The sequence below is a fragment of the Lampetra fluviatilis genome, chromosome 29, assembly GCF_964198595.1.
Source record: "Lampetra fluviatilis chromosome 29, kcLamFluv1.1, whole genome shotgun sequence".
Taxonomy (NCBI): domain Eukaryota; kingdom Metazoa; phylum Chordata; class Hyperoartia; order Petromyzontiformes; family Petromyzontidae; genus Lampetra; species Lampetra fluviatilis.
The window spans coordinates 1,037,706-1,050,590 of record NC_136303.1 but is presented as its reverse complement, the minus strand read 5'-3'; positions in this window follow the sequence as shown (position 1 = coordinate 1,050,590).

Sequence of the window (12,885 nt, the reverse complement as noted above, 5' to 3'; positions counted from 1 at the left end):
TGCCCCCCCCCGCCTCTCTCTCTCTCTCACCATCACCTTGCTCTCACATCACCCCCCGATTGCGAACCAAAACGAATGTTATACAACAAGCCTGTGATATTTCGATTTAAAGCTTTCGTGACTGCAGGGATTCATCTAAATTCCTCTTGATATGCAAATTATTTTGTCAAGGCGCCCTTCCCCCCTCCATCCCAGCTTAAATAGTCGCTCCAAGCCTGGAGTGTGTCATTCAGACTCTGTCTTCTCGACAGACCTGTTCTTCACCTGACGACGGCTGCTTGCGTTGTGGCCGAAACGTCGTGAGAATTATTTTATTATGTTTTATTATTATTTATTTAATTTCCATTCTACGTGACTTTACCGAAAGAACCAAGAAGATGAAGCCTGTGATACACCAGCGTGACTTCCACCCTCCCCGCCGCCACGACCAAATCATAATCAGCCATGATGGATCCGCTGCTGGATGAAGGCCTCCCGCGCCCCCTCTCACGGCCCTTCGATGCTGCCCGTCCGCCTCGTGTCCACGAGATGACGTCATCGCGTGCGTCACAACCGCGGCGGACGCCCTCTGGCGTTATAAACTATAAACTACTACATTTCGATTTAAAGCTTTCGTGACTGCAGGGATTCATATTATTGGTTCTTTCGGTAAAGTCACGTAGAAGGGAAATAATAAAATAATACTAATTTATCAATATCATTATTTCCCTTCTACGTGACTTTACCGAAAGAACCAATAATATAAACTACTATTCTTTATTGTACCGGGTAAGGCCCATTGAGCTGACATCGCTCGTTTTCAGAAGCGACCTCGGCCACAAATGATGCCTCAACGGACCTGGCTTATCATCACGTGGCAATGTACAGCTGCCAAAAGACTCTATACGCGTGATGTCGATTCTAAATACGGAGGGGAAAACCGGAGGACACGGAGAAGAAATCCACGCGACCACGGGGAGAGAGAGAGAGAGAGATGCAAACTCCAAAAATACCGCAGGAGTCAGGGTCGAGAGCAAACCCACGACCTCTTGTATACTAGGCGAGGTAGTTAACACCTCCTAGCCACCGCGGTGTTGTTCCCGCCATTGACTGCCACTCCGTCCTTGGGTCTCACTCGCCAGCCAGCGTTCCCGCATTCGTCAAATTGAAAAAGGATATAATTGGCGACGTTTTAGGCACATCTTTGGACGAATGTGTTCAATTGTGTTGAGTTGTTGTTGATGTTGTTTGTGCTTGTACACCACTGCCAAAACAGCAGCAGCAGCGCCAACATAATTAGTGTAAATCTCAAAGTAAGGTGCGATGCAACGTGTACACATTGCGAACCTTATAGACGGAAAACACCTGCAATGGGTTGCATTGAGAAACAGAAGATATAACTCAACTTAGTCCAATAAAAAAAGAATGTGCCTTTTGATTAATATAAAGTTGGGAACGCTTACCGTTTTCCAAAACATAATGATTGCTGTTTTATCGGGGCCGTGTGTGCTGAGAGTTACGCGTTGCTTTTACAGTGGCGGCCTTATTCTAAACTTTCAATAAAACACATCACGTGTCGCTCATTTCGACTTTAAAACCCCTACTTGCTGACACTCTAAACGGCGCCTGTCTAAACGGCGCCTATTCGAATGGAGCAGTGACCTGGAAATCCGGTAAACGACTCCCTATCCATCGGTGTGTCCTGCTCTGTGCAAAACTACTCGCAAGGCTCTGATGGCCGACAGCGACACTCGTGGTGGCTAGGAGATGTTAACTATCTCGCCTCGTATACACGAGGGCGTGGGTTCCATCCCGACCCCGACGCCTGCTGTATATTTGGACTTTGCGTGTATTCCTCCCTGTGGTCGCGTGGATTTTTCTCCTGATCCTCCGATTTTTCCCTCCACATTTAGAATCAACATGCATTTAGAGTATTGGCTGCTTTAAATGTACACGTAATACCTCACTTCGTTGAGCTGTCATTTGTGGCCAGGTCGCTTCTGAAAATGATATATATATCTCAGTGGGCATTACCGGTTAAAATAAAATAAATAGTCTAGTTTAGACTGATGGTGATAATAATAGAGTACTACAAGGTGACCTGGTGTGGCTCAGGCGCCAGCACATTCAGCTGGCACTGCTGAGATGCTGGGTTTGAATCTGGAAATCAGCCAGGTGTCATGAAACCGTGTTCTCAAGTGGAGCCACTCACAGCCTGACCAATGACTGCACACAAAAAATAACCCCGTCATTAAAAACAAATGTTACTTAACCTGGCTAAAGTCCAGCGATGAGAATTACAAACATCTATTTTGACTGCCATTCGACAGACATTGGTGTGTGCGTCAAAGCGCACCCCATTTAGTGTGTGGATAAACTAAGATTATCGTTGTAGGGGTCTCAGAAGGAGTTCTGTGATTCTCCTAATACGGGGTGATGAGACGCTGCTCAGCAAGCATTCACAATGGCCTCTGTCACAAGACCAAATGACGCCAGTAGCAGAACTGTGAAAGAATGGGGAAAAGGGCAAGAAAAGAGAAACATCCTTTTAAAAATGTGTTTTTAAAAAAAACACGGTAGTAGCAATGCGAATAAGCAAAACTCAAACTATAAACTAAAGAATAAAATAAATGTTGTGGAAATGCAGAGCACTTGACTTGAGCACTTGCAAGTTCTCTCTACAGCAGAGCGTCCTAAACTCTGTTTTTATATCCTTAACAGACTGCTGGGGCAGGTGCTGTTAGCGAGCACCTGTGAAGGCCTGGACGGCACAAGAGAAGGTGGGTGCCCAGCAGCACTCCCCACTGCCTTTGTCTCCCCAGTGCTGGTGTTTACACACCGCATTTTAATACTTGGAGCCCGAGGGCCGGTTGAGTTATTAGCCGCCAATGTTGGCCGTGAGCGAGATTCGAACCAGGGTCGCCGGGTTCATAGCGCCAGTGCCCCAACCACTACACCACTACCCCGCTACACACACACACACATATATATACATCATCTGACATTCACCAGTTGTGTGTGTGTGTGTGTGCAGAGCTCGTGCTCTGAGCACGACTCGACTCCTTGGGCCACGTGAATGTAATTCCTGACGACAGAAAGCATCCCTGGTCACTGTCCGCTGTGGTTTCTGGTGACGTCCGATGTTTCGTTCCACGTGCCGGGGGGCGGGTTGTTTTCAAGACGATTTAGTTCCTGCAGAAGCTTCGAAGCACGTGGAGAAAAACGTCGGACAACACAACCCGAAAACCCATCAGGAGCTACACAGCAGCGCAACCGTGAAAACCTATGATGTGGTTTGATATATGAACCTGCCCTAGGCCTCCGCTAGGTCGGCTCGGCCTTAAATTAGTACCTGGGACGATGTTTAAACATCAGCACTGGGGATACAAAGGCGGCCGGGCGTGATGCCGGTCATGCCACCCCGTCACGTGTCGTGCCGGCTTTCATCGGTGCTCGCCGCGGCACTGTCCCCAACACTGAAGCAGGCTGTGCAAGGGATCTGTGCGTGTTGGCAGTGCAAGTCCTGCGTATCAGTTTTCAAGACATCAATAATCACTAATGGACTTTAATGTTCAATAAATTGCTCGCCGCCTTTGCACCGTTAGGATCTTGGCTGAGTTATTTGTTCAAAAGGCGAATCGCTTTGGTCCAATAAAAAAAAACCTCCCTCCTGAAAAATGTAACCGCGCTTCAGTACTCAGTGCAAAGGGCTGTGGAATCATTTCCTTAGCGAGGGCCAAACACGACTTACAAGCACCTTTAAGGGGCAACCGCACATTGTCGCACACATCCACACACATCGTTCATGTTGGCCGCTGCAATAGACCACAGCGGGATGTAAAAAGGTGACAACAAGTTTTTCCCGGTCGAAAATATTCCCTCCCCTCTAGTAACCCGATTAGTCGAGCCAAGATGCTTGTAGTAACGGATCGATATCATTTTTGGGTCTCAAGGAGCCGCGGCACTTATGCAATGAATGCGGCCCCACAGTTCATAGAGTTCCCATTCCTGGCTTAGTCATTCAAACCCCATAGAAAAATATTCAACAGAACTTGCACTATCAATTTCTATGAAAATATATATCAGAATGGTGATGATAATCAAAGTAATCATGGTGTGTATTTATCCAGAGAAGGCTCATTGAGTCTCATTGCTTTATTCAAATGAGGGTCATGTTACAAGTTTGGCCAATTATTTTATATACGTATATATATTAAGGGGGAGTTTCACTTTGCGTGGGAGGAAACCGGGGAGACCCGGAGATAACCACCGCGTACACGCAAGGGGAAACCACTCGGAGGAGCGCTGCTCAGTCCCACTCGCTCGCGCTACCATCTCGCCCCCCCCCCCCCCCCCCGCGGGGTTTGGGAGTTTCTAAACAAATCTCGAAGCAATCCACCACCAAGCCCTGGCCGAGGAGCCCCAGCGTGGGCACGTGCCAAGGTGTCAGACAGAGAGCGAGCGAACCCTCGCTCGTCTAGCAGGGCGACGAAGCGTTCCAAATTTCGCTGCGGTACAGCCTGCACCGCACAATTTTGGCCAAAATATGTTATTGCACCAGTAAAATAATCTCGCTTTTGTAATAGCAATAATAATGAATAAACCAAAACAAATATATAACGATCCAGCCAGGACGTTGTGGGTTTGAACCACTTAAGGCAGCGTTCAATGCCACATCGGAGGCGATTTTGAGCCCCACATGATCGCACAGGAACCAATATATTTTAAAACAGTCTGCATCAGCAGCAGATCATGCTGTCCCACCTGATGACGGACGCTTGTGTTGCGCCCGAAACGTCGTGATCTATTTTATCTATTTTATACCTACGTGACTTTATCGAAATAACAAAAGAGTATGGATTCCTGCAGTCACGAAAGCTTCAAATCAAGATAGAACCAATATCAATCAGCACGACTTAGTGGGAAACTCAGGCCAATGCAGATTGATGATCGCCATTAAATAGCAGGGAACGCTCTTGACTGACTTTCCCAATCAAGCTAAGATGAATTTAATTATGCAGAAAGTTAATTCGTTTCTTCAAAAGAAAACACAAATTGTGAAGGGTGCAGCGGTGAGCGCACTGTACCTATACAACCCGGAGACCTGAGTTCAATTCCTGACCACGGTTAACATCAGTGGTCAGCGATATCTGAACTGGTCTTGTGCCTCACCTTGTACCATTTACGCGCTCATCGACATGGTGGAGAAGTATGGATTGACACCACGCGAAAAGGCCTTCATTTGGCAGTGAATTGACAGAGGATCATATCATATAATGAAATAAATCCAGTCATTCTAAAGCCACCAATTGATGAATCAAATCAATGTGTATTTGTTACTCAGAAAGTCCCGTTTAGTCAATCACCCAGCTAGTTTGCTCGGAAGACCACTGGTGAATCAGCAACGAACAGGTACAACAACAACAACAACGCCCGTGCCATCGGCATGTAGATTATGGGGGTTTTTTTTACCATATTTGTATGTACCTGTATGTTGAACTTCTTTCGCACTGCACGTAGCCAACCGTGCTAATCGGAGGTGCGTGGGAAAGACAACAAACTAAACACAAAATTCAGTTTTTTATACATATATACAAATGAGTTTTCAATCTAGATTCTTTAAAAGTGCACAGTCCCAGTGACTGGGAGTCGAACTTGGGGTGCTGCCAGGCTGAGAGCGCAACGCGGTTGCCGCTGTTCCGCCACCGCGCCAACAAGGTGTTCATTCATTATTTAAAATACAAATTGCAGAAAAGTGCGCGGCGCGTAAACATTTTTGCAAAGCGCCACCGAGCAGCGAATCAAACAACCCACTTAGGCGCCTAAAAGGGGGTCTAGGGCTGAACAGAATGTTTGAGCCTCGCATTCCAGCGCCTCGGTTCATTTCCAAAACACTATTTTATTCTCGACTGTGACGTACAAGTCAAATAAAAAATAAAAGCCCACCGGAGGCCCTCAAAAGCGCTAATCCCAAATGGAGCGGAGCTGCGTCTCGCTCCGAGCGGCAGGAGAACACTGAGCCGCGCCAGTGTTCTGTGTGCATAGTTGCCGACGTTCGTTTGACCGAGCGCGTGGCCCACTCCGAAGCAGCACCTGACAGCAACAAAGCCGCAGCGGTGGAGATTTACGTGGCTCGTAAAACTAAATTATGTGACGACCCACTCAGTTGAAAACTATTATTACATAAGTCAGTTTTACCGACCGCGTAGGGGAATTTAAGTCGGGGCAGCGTGGGCCGATGGAGATTCGCGCACCGCGCCGTGAACGTAGCGACTCGAATCAGGCAGATTCCGCGGCGTCGGCAAACGTCAGAGTCGAGCGATATCCGAACCGGTCCTGGGACCCCCCCCCCCCACCCTTCCCTACACAGAGACAAAGACCCCCCGTGTAGCCTTAACAGACTGTTAGGGAAAGTGCTGTTAGCGAGCACCTATGAAAGCCGGCACGGCACACGAGGGGTGGGTGGCCAGCACTACGCCTGACCGCCTTTGTCTCCCCGATGGTGATGTTTGCACACCGTACCAGGTACTCATTTGAGGCTGAGTCGAACTAGAGGGAGGCCCATGACCGGTTCAGATAATCGTCACTGGTGTTGGCCGCGAGTGGGAATCGAACTCGGGTCGCCGGGTTCGTCGGTGTTATCTTCTCATTCGCGCGGGGCACACATCTGGTCGCCCTGGCTTGTCTCACTCACACAAACACACTCAACAAATATTTCCCTGTCACCCCAATGCGGTACTCTCCAGAAAGGGGAAATTGAGGCTCGGCGAAGCATCGTTAACTAAATAAACATTTTCACAATACACTCATTATTATAATCAGCATCAATCATCATCGATCCACTGATGGATGAAGTATTTGGCGAAGCCATCACCGTCCCTCGCAGTCCTTCGATGTAACAATCCACCGGGCAACTGCACAGGGCCCGATTTTATAGCTCCATCTCCACGGTGGACGCGCAAACTCCAAATATACAGCAGCAGGAGTCAGGGTCGGGGTCGAACCCCCGACCTCCTGCATACCAGGCGAGGTAGTTAACATCTACTAGCCACCCTAATGATGATGATGAGAGAGAGACACGCAAACCCCAAATATACAGCAGCAGACGTCAGGGTCGGGATCGAACCCCCGACCTCCTGCACACCAGGCGAGGTAGTTAACATCAGCGAGACGACATCAACAGAGTCCCGAGGCCACGGCTGGACAGGGGGCAACTTGGGGAAACGAGGGCACGGAAGAGATTATTGGGGTGGTGGTGGGGGAGGTCTGTGCTCAGCGGTGGAAAGGTACGGGCTGACAACAACAACAACAACTGAGTTGGATTGTGGCCTCGCTTTCTTGACACGTGGCCCTAATCCGCGAGGGTGCTGGGTACCACTCCGTGCCTGCAGTGTTCGTGATCTCAGCGAGAGCAATTATTACAGAGTTTTAATACCCAGAAAATGGGAATCCTCTTCATTAATGACAGTAATCCCTGGACTGAGAGGGCGCTTATGGCCCTGTGGTGGGTGGCATATGCTGGCACGGCCAGCGGATTGACGGGGGGAATTGGGGAGTATGGGGGGTGGGCACGGGATTTAGGGGGCTCCCACACAATGACTTATCGGAGCTCCGTGTGTGTGCTCGTGTGTGTGTTCGTGTGTGTGTGTTTGTGTGTGTGTTCGTGTGTGTGTGTGTGTGTTCGTGTGTAGTGGTCAACCAACTCCTCCGTGTGGCCTTCCGGCCTCCATCGGTGCGTGCTCGCTAACAGCACTTGCCCCAATAGTCTGTAAAGGCTATATGTGTTGGGGGGGGGTCTCTGTCGTTGTACGTGTGTCAGGTTGTGTGTACGGTCATACGCCTGAGGCTGTGTGCGTGTTCATGTGTGTGAGGCTGTGTTAAATTCAGCAGCTTAGTTTGCATTTCGGCAGAGTTTTGTGTAGTTTTTCCGTTCCCCCTCCGTTGAAGGTGCCCTCGTGAGAGTGGTCCCCCCCCATGGCCCGGAGTTTGGGTTGCACGGCCACCATCGCCCTCCTGCCGAGGGAGATGAACGCGCATCGGCCTGCTGGATGTTGCGGTGCATGGTTCGTCTTCCCCACCGGTCATCTCGCCTTCCTGCAACGTGCCCAGCCCATGCCACTTGGTGTATTGCTACCAGCCGTCTTCTCTCATCCACGTGTTCACGTGCCTTTGCCTCGGCGCGATGACCAGCGCGCACGCGTCTCCCCCATGCTTCTTGGCGCACTGTTTAGTGATTTACTCCACCACCCTCTGCGCCAGTGGCGCCTGCGGTGGACAACGCGTCCGTGTGTGCCGTGCACGTGTGTCGTGACTGGAGTCACACACCAAGAGCTGGTAGGCTCTGTGTGTGCCCGCTAGAGGGCGCCGACTGCACTCAAAGGCCAAGCCCAAAGCACCAGCATGGATGGGACTTGGCAAAGCGCTGGTCGGGCAGAGTGAGACAGGTGATCCCTAGGGCAGGGGGTCCCAAACGAGAATGAGTAGAAGAGACGAAAAACTATTTTTGCATTTCAAGAGCCGCACCGCTCTCAGTAGTGCGCCAGCACACGCGGCTCATGGGCCGCAGAGAACTCGGGGCCGAGGTGGCGAGTCGGTGTTGTGTCTGTCTGGCGAGTTGGTTGTGTGTCTGTCTGGCGAGTTGGTTGTGTGTGTGGCGAGTTGGTTGTGTGTGTGGTGAGTTGGTTGTGTGTGTGGTGAGTTGGTTGTGTGTGTGGTGAGTGGTTGGGGCTTTGGTCAGTTTACGAGCTACTACTGTCGGCTTGCTTTGCTAGTTGGTAACTTATATGGCTCGTACTAGTAGCTGGGTACTCCTTGTTGCTCAGGATCAGTGGTAAAGGTAGTAGTAGTAGTGGTGGCTTGTTCGCGTGTTGGTTATAGTCAGCGGAACAGCTTGGCAGTGAGAAGAACGAGCTGCTGGTCCGCTAGTTGGTTAATATGAGGGCCAGGGGAAAAGTGTTACTAGTGGCTAGTTGGTTAGGGTTAGGTTAGGGTCAGTGGGAGGACTCGTGCCAGTGGCTGCTTGGTTGGGGTTCAGGGTCGGTCTATGGCTAAGCGCGCTCCGCACCCACACCGATTTGCCCCCCCCCTCCCGCCCTTCTTCTCATCGCAATGCGAGACGCCAACTCGCCCAGCGGGGGGCTTGGGATTGCGGCCTCGACACGGCGCCTGGTGGGGGGGGGTGGCGGTTCCGCGGTCTGTGGTGCCACCTCGTGTCTCGCACGTGGAATCGTTTCGCTGGTTCAAACTGAACACATCTCTGCGGAGGGAGCTGGTAGGAACGTTGCGTTGCTCGGTCAATGGTCAGGGTCAACGGCGGCGTGGTGTATTCCGCAAATATGGCCGACTGTGAGGGCGGGCACAAGCCGGCGTGAGTAGGTTAAACGTTGAGTTTTATAAGGGCACCACGGGGTGACCAGCCCCTCCCCACCCAGCCCCACCCAGCCCCACCCTCCCCTCCCCTCCCCACCCTCCCCTCTCCACCCGACCCCACCCCTCCCATTTTTGGATTCACGACGGACGGACAGACACAATAATCCCCTGTGGGCTGGTGTAACCAGGAGGTTCCTACCAGTATAAACTGCAGTGTTTATTTTATCAGGTAAGGGGCCGTCCATGAATGACGTGACGCGATTTTGGACGATTTTTGACCCCCCCTCCCCTTCGTCACACGGCGTCACAAAAAGTCAGACCCCCCTTCAAATATGACGTCACAAAACGTCTGCCCCCCCCCCCCAAAAAGAAACATGCTTCAATTCGCTTTAAACTATTGTCATTGTAGTGCGTATTTAATGTGGCGCTGCACTCTGATGTTGTAGGAGAAAACATTAAAAAGTCGATTTAATTAAGTAGAACGTGCTGTCCATATTTATTTATAGTTGCGCATTTTTATGTGACGTCACGTTTCTCAAACCCCTCCCCCCTCGTCACACATCGTCACAAATGTCTGACCCCTCCCCTAGGTGCGTCACGTCATTTATGGACGGTCCCTTATTTAAACGGGTACACACTTCAAGGAATATATCTCCATTTCCAAAATCATGCTTACTCAAACAGCGCCGATGCTGGATCAAACGCCAATTAACTGAGAGTCTCATCCTTAAATTCCCTGTTAAAATCAACACGTACATCATTGTGATTCTCCCCCCCCTCCTCCCCCAAAATATGTTGGCCAAATGGTGATCATGATAATGACTGTGAGAGCGGTCCTTGGAGGACATGTCAACTATCTACCAAGGAGGTGACCTCTAGCCAGAAGGTGATGGTGAGGAGACGGTAAGAATAGTCCTTGGAGGTCAACTTTACAAACACAGGATCTGGGCGGCGTAAAGGCAGCAATGATGAGGCATTGGTAGTGTCATCGGTGTTGGCCCGCTTATAAGAATGTTGAAATTCCACCACCAAAAAGACCGTCAACAGCAGATACGAGCCACCGCTCTCATGTGAGCAGGAAGACAAGTTTAGCACTGTACGAGTCCTCGCTTTCAAACTCGGGTCTCGTTGTTTCACATCTCAAAGGTGCCCAACCGCCCTCGCGGTAAAATTGCGTAATCGGCGTGACCCGTGACGCGGGTGACAATGTCCTCTTGGTTATCTGGGGGAAGCCCCCGCCGACTCTCAAAAGATCAGCCTCGCGTGACAGCGCAAGGCCGAAGCCACAAATGAAACACGACAAAAGACGGAACATTCCAAACGAGACGGAAGACGGAACCCGCAAAACAGAACAAGGTGTAAGAACATATGCGACAAACAAAACGAGCCAGACACAAACGAGACGGAATATATATATTTTATCATTTAATCGTGCGTTTAGAAACAACGCATCCACCCAGCGTGTCCACGTCCTCGAGATAGACACGCACGCGTGTTAACCGGCGTGCCGAGGTCGAGCTGGAAGAGAATGTAATTAGCAGCAGGAGCTACCCCCTGGCATCGAGCCACGTGAAACTGAAAATACCGGTTCCCCCAGAACTGGTGAGACGAAGGGGAGGCTGGGAATTCAAATTCCAGTCCTCGTCTCCTGCCCTGCCAACCAGCCTGCAACTCACCAAACCACACGGCATTCTAGCCACTCACCCAGCCACTCACCCAGCCACTCACCCAGCCACTCACCCAGCCACTCACCCAGCCACTCACCCAGCCACTCACTCACCCAGCCACTCACCCAGACATTCTGGTCACCTGGCCAAGCGATCCAGCCTGCGACCCAACCCGCAATTTCACAGAGCTTCCAGTGACTGCCAGAGGACAGCACTGGGGTTTGAATTGCCACGGTTTCGTCGCGCACGATTCGACTCGGTCACGCGGTATACGGGGCCGTCCATAAATGACGTCACGCACCTAGGGGGTGGGGGGGTCAGACATTTGTGACGATGTGTGACGATGGGGGGGGGGGTTGAGAAATGTGACGTCACATCAAAATGCGCAACTTTAAATAAATATAGACAACACGTTCCACTTAATTAAATAGACTTTTCAATACATGTTTTCTCCTAAATCATCAGAGTGCAGCGCCACATTAAATACGCACTACAATGACAATAGTTTAAAGCGATTTGAAGCATGTTTTATTGGGGGGGGGGCAGAGCTTTGTGACGTCATATTTGAGGGGGGGTCTGACTTTTTGTAATTAAGTAGAACGTGTTGTCTATATTTATTTAAAGTTGCGCATTTTGATGTGACATTACATTTCTCAAACCCCCCCTCCCCTGGTCACACATCGTCACAAATGTCTGACCCCTCCCCCCCAGGTGCGTGACGTCATTTATGGACGGCCCTCAGATGGTGTAAATATATAAATGTGTCGTTAAAACCCCCCACCACCCGACACAGCCAACTAGTAAGGTTTGTCACGTAAACAGAACGTGCCAATTCGTCACTAGTACAGCACACCGGTGTGTTGGAGAGCCAAGCCACAACATTTACAATCTGAGTACGACGTTTCGCCAGTAATTACAACTAGCTTCATCAGGCGACTGCCAGATTTGTGGAGGAGTTTACCCGTTTCGTTCCTTATCTAGAGGCGGAGATGTGGCGACCACGCTTCTGCGCTCGAGCGCAAAGTGGGGGTGAGGGGGCATGACTGCCACTCCCACTGCCTCCCCGTTGCTGTCCAGCACCTTGATATGGGGTGGGATTTGGGGCCGTCCATAAATGACGTCACGCGATTTTGTACGATTTTGACTCCCCCCTCGTCACACGGCGTCACAAAAAGTCAGACCCCCCCCCCTCAAATATGACGTCACAAAGCTCTGCCCCCCCCTCAAAACCATATTTCCATTTTGAAAATAAAACATGCTTCAAATCGCTTTAAACTATCGTCATTGTAGTGCGTATTTAATGTGGCGCTGCACTCTGATGTTGCAGGAGTGTTGTTATAACAATTCTATATTTATTTTAAGTTGCGCATTTTGATGTGACGTCACATTTCTCACCCCCTTCGTCATGCATCGTCACAAATGTCTGACCCCCCCCCAGGTGCGTGACGTCATTTATGAACGGCCCCTTTATAGGCCTTGTACATCCTCATTGTATAATTGTATGGGTCTCTGTACACGTATTCGTCTGTGTGTTAGTATGTGGATCTCCATGCTAGTGCGAGGAAATCATTGTGTGTTCATGGATTCCTCCAGTCTAAATACATATTGCGATTCTGATATAAGTCAGTACATGGGTCCAAGTCAATGGGTCTCTGTGCGAGTTCATGGGTCTTTCCGAGTCTATGGGTCTCTGTGTGAGTCTGTGGGTTTCTGTGTGAGTCTGTGGGTCTCTGTGCGAGTCTGTGGGTCTCTGTGTGAGTCTGTGGGTTTCTATGCCAGTCTGTGGGACTCTGTGTGCGTGTGTGGGTCTCTGTGTGAGTCTGTGGGTCTCTGTGCGAGTCTGTGGGTCTCTGTGCGAGTCTGTGGGTCT